The sequence below is a fragment of the Terrapene carolina genome, unplaced genomic scaffold, assembly GCF_002925995.2.
Source record: "Terrapene carolina triunguis isolate 2854851 unplaced genomic scaffold, T_m_triunguis-2.0 Scaffold714, whole genome shotgun sequence".
Taxonomy (NCBI): Eukaryota; Metazoa; Chordata; order Testudines; family Emydidae; genus Terrapene; species Terrapene triunguis.
This window is the reverse complement of record NW_020665065.1, coordinates 15,563,025-15,571,376: the sequence shown is the minus strand read 5'-3', so window position 1 is coordinate 15,571,376 and position 8,352 is coordinate 15,563,025.

Sequence of the window (8,352 nt, the reverse complement as noted above, 5' to 3'; positions counted from 1 at the left end):
ATGGACGACAGAGGATGGATCACTTGATGATTCCTGTTCTGTTCATTCCCTCTGCGGCACCTGGCATTGGCCACTGTCAGAAGACAAGACATTTGGCTAGATAGTCCTTTGGTCTGACCCTGTATGGCTGTTCTTATGTTTCATGGTTGTTATATTCATCATCCTGCCATTACATCTTCTCCTGCTGGGAGATGGCCACTTCTTGCTGCGTCCAGTTCTCCTATGGACCATCCCATTCACCAGTTTCCATTAAATCTCTTTCTCCATCATTCCCCTCTGTTTTGCAGCGTGGCTTCCCTTCCCAAGAGCTCCATTCTGTAGGCTATCTGTTCCCTCTTGTGTTGTCTCTTCTTCATATATGGTCTGCTGATCCCTGCTTCCTTCATGCCATTTTCTGAAGGACATAAGAGCCTCTTTCTTTTTTTTCTGGGCCGTACCCTAGATTCGTGTAAATCTCCATAGCCTCAGTGGAGCTCCAGATTGTGATGTTTCATGGCATACCCACAAAGGATTTAAGAAAAAACATCAAATAATCAGTTGGAAGGTTGCAACACTACTTTTATTCTTAGAATCCAGAATTATTACACACAATAATCAAAACCAAAGAGAAACAAAACAGGCTGCTCCCTTGTTCTAAGCTGGTTCTTTCCAGACTGACTTTGATTGTGTTACACACTTCCCTACAAAGCCCCTTGGCCTGCAACAGGACCAGGAACCCCCACCCTGCCACACATACCCACACGCTCCTAAAGCAATCGCTTGCAATTCCAACATTTTTAATATACTACACAAATACGACTTCAATGGAGCCACACTAATTTATGCCAGTTGTTCCTATGCCAGTTTACATCAGTTAAACACCTGACCCTCTGTCTCGTTTTTAACACCTGCAGGTGAATCTGATGCCCATAAAAGGGAGGAAGTGGCAGCCCCAGAGACAACAAGGTCTATTGGCCTGGGTATAGAGCTGGAAGCTGTTAACTCCCAAGGCCTAACCCCAGCTCTGCCACTGACTCACTGATAGCCTTGGGCAAGTCGCTACCACTCTGTCCCAGTTTCCCGAGCTGTAAAATCACTGGAGATGGCCCCAAATGGTGCAGTTCAGATCTGGATGCAAAGCCAGGTGTCAGCTCCAGGGGCGTCTCTACTAACACATACAATAAGAAGAGTTATTGGCCTATTTTGCAGGGGGTGAGGAGCGCACAAGTTTTGAAGAGAGCTTTGCACGATACGAAGCCCATAAGTGCTAAGTATTGTTATCACAGTGCAGCTTTCCCGACTGAGTGACCCTGGAAGACTCGCGCACTCCTCAGGCTGGGCTTTCGCAGTCTGCTGCTCACTGAGGGCCCCTCTCAAGGGAAGGGGGCTGCTTCCTTATATTGCTGCTCGTAGAAGCCCCAGAATGCCCTGGGGCTAAGTCCTCCTGACCCCTCCCAGGTGCAGCCGTCAGGCTTAACACCAAACCTCGGCTTTTGGAGAACCCCTGTTCACACAGGGGCGAATGCCGAGCTCCTTACTTAGTTTTCACGCTCACTGAGAGTTTGCCTGATTACGGGCAGTAAAAACGGTGTAAGAAATCCAGGGCCCGGCCCACAGGCAGGAAAAGGACAAGCCACAAGTATCCACTAACGTTGAGTGGCTTGGTTTTGGGGTCCCTGATTTGACACACATGAGGCCTGATTTTCCAAGGTGCTGAGCCCCCATGGATTGACCCACTGGAGCGACGGGTGCTCAGGGTGGAAATCAGCCCCCCCCAGAACTGAGCCACTCAAAATCAGTGGAGACTTTGGCAATTGCCGGCTTTAGCGCCTTGGGGGAAGGCTTTGTCCCACCTCAGTCCTGACCTGCTGCAGCACCTCTGCTGTTCCAGTCCTGAGCCCCAGGGTAGCTCAGCTGATGCACCTCGATCCTTCCCGGCAACATTCTCTGCTGTTCTGCGCCTCCCCCGCACCTCAGCTCTGCCAATGCACCTCGCTCCCGTTGTACAAGAGCTAATCGGCTTGTTCTGAGTTGTACCAAGCAGTGCTGTGATTTTGTGATAGGGGCCTTTTGTTCTCTGGTTCTCTTGCTTGTCTTTCTCTCTCCACCATGTAATTACCAAGCACAGTTAATGCCTGACTGAGTTCATGGGGCCACTAACAATTTTATGCATAATTCATGGTTCTCGAATCACGAGAGCTCGGAGCCTTCTATTCAGGTCGGCGTGTAGATTAAAAAACATGATCGCAAGCTAGGATAATACCCAGGGGTTGTGTCTGCCAACTGGTGGCCAGGCCCTCCAGGCAGGCAGCCAATTAGCAGAGTCCCAAAACATGTGTCTGGACTTGATGTGTGTGCAAACATGACACTGACCACAGCCTTGACTCATGGCAGGACCCCCCGTGCTCTGAAGCCAGCAAAGCTCCTCATTAAGCAAGTCTCCTGTCTGAAAAGCCATTAGGAGCTGCCTTAGAGAAGGGTCTGAGCTGCTGAGCTCCCAGTGTTCAAGGGAGTTCAGATCCCGTGGCTGGCTGTGAATCCACCTCCTAGGGATGGACTTGAGCCACAAAGTGTGGATCCAGATCTGAACCGGGGACCAATTGTTCCAACCTCAGCTCATCCCCAACTTTTTCCACCTGGAATTCCTTTTCACGTACATCATCTGCACAGTCTTCATGCCACCACCAGCCATGCCACCTCTCCTTCTTAGAACAGTCACCCGCCCTTCCCAGAGGCCCGACAACCCACCTTGCCTCTGCCCAGGCCTTCCTTGTAACACATTTCCTGCATGAAGCCTTTCAAACACGGTCTCTGCTGACTCCTCACACATCCTCCAAATCAGCTCATGCTTGTGCCCCATGTTTTCCTGTGTCTGATTTAGAAATGGGCACGAGCCAGCATTTAGATCCAGATTCATAGCCCTCCTGCCCTCCACACAGCTTGGAGGTATTGGTGGTCCCACCCATTACATTGCTAAGGGCCCTCTGAAAAGTTTGGATCAGGATGGGAGAGTCTTATATGACCTCACTAGTGCAGTATATGAGCACCTCCTAATCTTTAACACATTTATCCTCACCACACCCGTCAGGGACGGAAGCACTGTTGTTGCCCATGGGGAACCGAAGCACAGAGAGAGAGACTAAGTGACTTGCTAAAGGTCATATAGGAAGTCTGTGGCACAGCAGGCAATTAAATCCGGGTTTTCCAAGTCCTAGGTTAGCATCCTAACCATGGGACCATCCACCCGTCCTCTCACTTGAATTCTGTTTGTGATGTTGCCACAGAAGCACTGCGTGACGACCTTAGGCAAGTCCGTCGTCTCTCCCTCACTTTGCCGCCTGTAGAATGGGGATAAGGATTCTTCCCCTCCTTTGCAATGTGCTTTGAGAGCCACAGAGGGGAAGTACTAAATATCAAGACTACCCAAGATGCATCCAGCAGTATCAGAGTCTGTATCTGCTGACTTCCAACAATGGTCCACCAGCTGCAATCCTGTCCTTAGGAGGGCTAGCCTTCTCCAGGGGCACACAGAAGCCCAGTTTTGGGGAAGGGAAGTCATTGAAAAGGAAAAATTGAAGACGTGATTTAAAAAAAAATATCTCCATTTTCACAGCTGAGGTACTGCTGTCCTCTCCCACCGCTTTGCATCTCCTCACATGGGCCTTCATCAGAGAGCCGCTATCTTCTCAGCAGCGACTTCCCCGGCAGTTCACATCATCCAAGCCCGTCACCAACACGAGCCAATGTTTCTCAATTTCTTCTTCACTTCCTGGAACACTTGTCAGCAAACGCCTGGCTAATCCCATCCAGCACTTCAAAGCCACGGCCCCACACATCAAGAGACTCGATACGTGCTCCCATGAAAAGCAGCTCTCGAGCCTTTGATGTCACCCACTCTTTCAAGCTGAAGCACGGCCTGGACTTTTAATGCAAAAAAAAAGACTTCTTCCATCTTAGCTGGAAGGGTTTCTTTTCTCCTTGCATGGTGAACTTAGCCCTTCTTTTACTTCAATAGCGGAAGACCTGCTCTCTCTCAGATGTAGGCTGGGTAGGTGACAGAATGCTAGATGGCTGGGTAAGAGCTCAGAAGAGATTAGAGGATTACGAGTTGTCTTGCTTCTGATAAGGAGAATGACTTGGCAACTTCAAAGACAGGAGCCATTCTTTCTATTAGGGAGGCTGTGTTATCCTCTTGTGTTGCGCGGCCCAATTACTTTACTGGCACTGAACTTTAGCAAGATGGTGGGACCCGTTCAGCCTTTCCACTCACAGCGTGGAAATGGGAGTTGTGTTGAAGAGCCGCACAGCACCTTGGAAAAGGCCCCGTTGCATCTACGCACTGCAACTATTTAACACTAGGAATACAGCAAGAGTCACCTGCTTTCTGACATTCTGGCATTTTTGCTTCCAGACCCAAATAACAGGGGGAATAGGGTGATCAGATGTCCCAATTTTATAGGGACAGTCCCAATTTTGGGGTCTTTTTCTTATATAGGCTCCTATTACCCCCCACCCCCTGTCCTGGTTTTTCACACTTGCTGTCTGGTCACCCTAAGGGGGAAGCACAGAAAAAGCATGAAAATTTAAACTAGAGAAGAGGGGAACATTATGGAGAGAGAGACTTGAAAGGCCCAAAGGGGAGCTGGGCACCCAGCATGCATTGGCTTTCTTTGGGATTTAGCCCATTGTGCCTTTGAAAATCTCCCCAGTCCTCGTGTTTGAACCTCTTCACATTACTGATGAAGTGTTGGGGTTTTGGAGACACTGAGAAGCTCAGGGGGACATACTGGGGCCATTAAGAGAGCCCAAGTTTCAGATCTTGTTGCCTAGGTGTCCATTTTCATAATTGGATGCCCAAACTGGGCGCCTCACACAGATGTTTTGGGCATCTCGATACTGATTTAGGCCCCCAAATGCAGAATTAGGTGCCCTAATTTGGGTGCTATTGTTTAATAGCGGTGTTTAAATTCAAGCACCTCGGCGGTTGCTTGGCAGGAAATAGAGTGTGTGTGAGAGAAATAGAAATTGGATTTGTCAAGCTTCAGGAAAAGCAATGGAACGCCTATAAGGCATCCACAATAGGTGAACCTCAAACAGTTTGGTTCTGCTAAATACCCCCAAAGTTTGGATGCGTCTCCAAACCTTAGTAGAATTACCCTGGAGCTGGCAAAGACATATCTTTGAGTACAGGAGTTTTCACAAGATCTTGAGTATTTCCTGTTTCCAGTAGAGCTGAATTTACCACGAAAACAGATTTTCTTAGGACAGCTTGGCTCCCTCTCCCAGAGTCAGCATGAGTGGAAAATTACGGGGAGAAAGCAAGTCCAACTTCTTCAAACCTCAGTCCTTTCTAGCTGAGCTTTTGGGGGGTCACTTATGCAGACTCTTCTCTACAGCCATAGAGACTAGAAACGTTCTCCTTTAAACAAAAGCTGAACTTCTCAGGCAAGTCACTGACTCCAGCAGCGAGGGCTTTGAGAAAAAGACCAAATATGAGTCAGACTCCCGTTAAAATGGTGAGATTCAGCCACACTCTCATTCATCTCTGAGCTTTATTACACAGGAGATAAAAACGCACAGGTGTTTAGAAACAGCTAGGTTAACTGATTCCCGGTTGCGTGCTTCCTTTTTTACAAGCCGCAGTGCTGAGAGTGAATTGCTGGTGGCAGTGTGTATAATGTTCTCCCGGGGATCTTTGCATTTTTTTTTTCATATAACCAAGAGATACTTGGACAGCATTGTGTGCAATTCCTATCAAAGACTGGCTTTATTTTTCCTTTTAATACAGAAAAACTCTGGCTATGGTTCAAGGAAAAGGCTGAGGTTTCCTTGAGAGTTCGGGGGACGATATCACGCTACCTTGTTTCTAGAAACACAGGGATACAAAGGGATCAGGACTGAGGTTGATTGTTATGCTGCAGTTTTATTTCTTATGGCTCTTGATTAGCTGAAAAGCCATGTAATCAACAGTCTAGTGGTTATAGAACTATCTGGAAACAAATTGAAAAGCAGGAGCGGAAGCTGAGCAGGCATATGGAAGGTAGAGTCATCATGTTCTGGAGCAGGGAGTTATGCACCATGGAGTCCTGATCCTTTGATCGGGCCCCGTAGGTGCTACCACGCTGCAAACCGCAAATTGTAATAAGGACAGTGCTGTTCTGAAGACACATCTAGTGCGAACACCTGCAAGATTTCATTCCCTTACAGGCAACTTATTACCAGAAACGGAGAGAACTGGTTGACTAAGCAGTGACATTGGTGGACAGAGGAGGTGGGCTATGCTAAGGGTTGGTCTTGTAGCTAAACTGGATTGGGACTTGGAAGCCCAAGGTTCAGTTCCTGGCTCTGACCCTGGGCAAAATCACAACTTGCACATATAAAGGGTTGTAAGGTTCATTGTAAGTCACAGTGTACCAGGGACAGCATGTGAAGTCATTATGCGTATTTTAAAGGCTGGGCTCCTTCATCATTTACCTCCAGGCTGGAGACCTTACCATACACTGAGTGATGGGCAAACCTCAAGAGGTTCAGGTCAGGGAAGTCCCCAAAATCTTGGGCACTCATATGACCCTTATCAGAGCTCTTCAGACCAGGGCCCAAGAGACAGATCTGGGGTTGGATCCCCAACCCCTCCCTCCTTGAAGGCGTGGTGGACGGAAGGCAGCCAGATCCCAGGTGGGATTTGGTTAGGGTCCATCTCATGACTCTGCAGAAGTAGCCTGGCTATCTCACTGGCGCAGGCTCCCTGATGAAATTTTCACGTTTCTGGATGGCAGCCTCTCTTGAGAGAGAGTTTGACTCAACCCACCAGCCAGAGCATAGAGGTGCATAGACTTGGGGGGGCAATAATACCCCAAAATTCCACCTATTTTCTGTTCCCCCCTTCTAGGGAATAGGTTGTGACTGAATTTGCCTGTGGGTAGCTCACAACCAGCAAAACATAGAATCATAGAAGATCAGGGTTGGAAGGGACCTCTGGAGGTCATCTAGTCCAACCCCCTGCTCAGAGCAGGACCAATCCTCAACTAAATCATCCCAATCTCCATCCCTGCTCTCCTCCTACAAGCCATGAAGAGCAGCCAGGAAAGCCGTCTATCTGTGCAGCACTGAAATCTCTACAGGAAGATTCCAGCTCCTGTGGGGCACAAGAATTGTTCATTTGCTGTAATCTCAGACTCCGCGCAGCAGCTATAAAAACAGGTTTCAATGAGCTGTGGGTAAACATGTAACCTGTCTCAGGTTCCCAAGAGGAGCTGGAGCACAATTCGGCGTGCAGTTTTATTTAACCCCATTCCGCTAAGCGTCAGAGCTGTGCTGAGAACACAGCCCATGGGTACTGTACATGCAACGGGCTTAGTGAGGTCAAACTCATCGACTCAGGAAAGCCATTAGTCAAATATAACAGGTGGGAGTGAGATAGGCCCAAGCCATGGTCAGGCCCCAGAACCTTCTTTCAGGGGAAACCAGGGTTTTCACCTATAGTCCCAGGCCCTCACACCAGGTAGACAGTCCTGGTCTGAGCCCAGGAGCCCTGCTGGCCCCTTGTGTCTGGGGTCTTCCAGATAGTTGTCCCAATGAGGCTGTTGGGGAACTCCGGCCCTCCCTATCTACCCTGGCTTCCAGCCCAGAGATCATTGTGGCAAGTGGTTAAGGTCTATGGGGTCAGACCTGTTGCTTCTTCCCTGGGCTACTTCCCACTGTGTGTTCTCCTTCTCGGGTGGCATCTGCCCTGGGGTCAAACCCCTAACCTCAGTCCTCACAGTAACAAAGGAAAAGAAACTGAATTGATAGAAATAAAGAGCTTCTCTGTCCTATCTGGATCCTCCAGCCGTCTGTCCTACCACTCTGTCTGTCCTGAGCCCTTTGCACCCATGTCCGACCATTCTGTACTCACAGGCAGCCGGAGGCAGTTTGGGTCTCTGCTGTGCTACTCTCTGGGAGCTGAGGATGAAAGAGGTCCGTCCGCCTCCCCAGGCTGGACCCTTCTGAGCTCAGCATCTCCCTTTTTAAGGCTTCTCCTCCAAGACTGGCATTCCCCACAGGTGTGACTGGGTGGAGCTGCCTGGGCCCAAACCTGCTCCTTAACCCCTCCTCGCCCAGTACAGGGATTGTATGTCCCATCACAGCTTGCCTACAGGCACAGTAGCACAGCTGTGAGACCCGTGTCCAGCAACTGCAAGCCCAGGTTTACAATGCAGTGTGGATGCTCATCAAGTCCACAAGCCTGGGTCCCATAGACCTAAGTTTACAATGCCGTGTAGACAGACCCCCGAGGCACAGACAGGGGAAGTGACTTGCCCAAAGTCGCGCAACAGGCCCGTGGCAGAGCTAGAAATTGAGCCCGGGTCTCCTGATTCCCAGTCTACTGCTCTA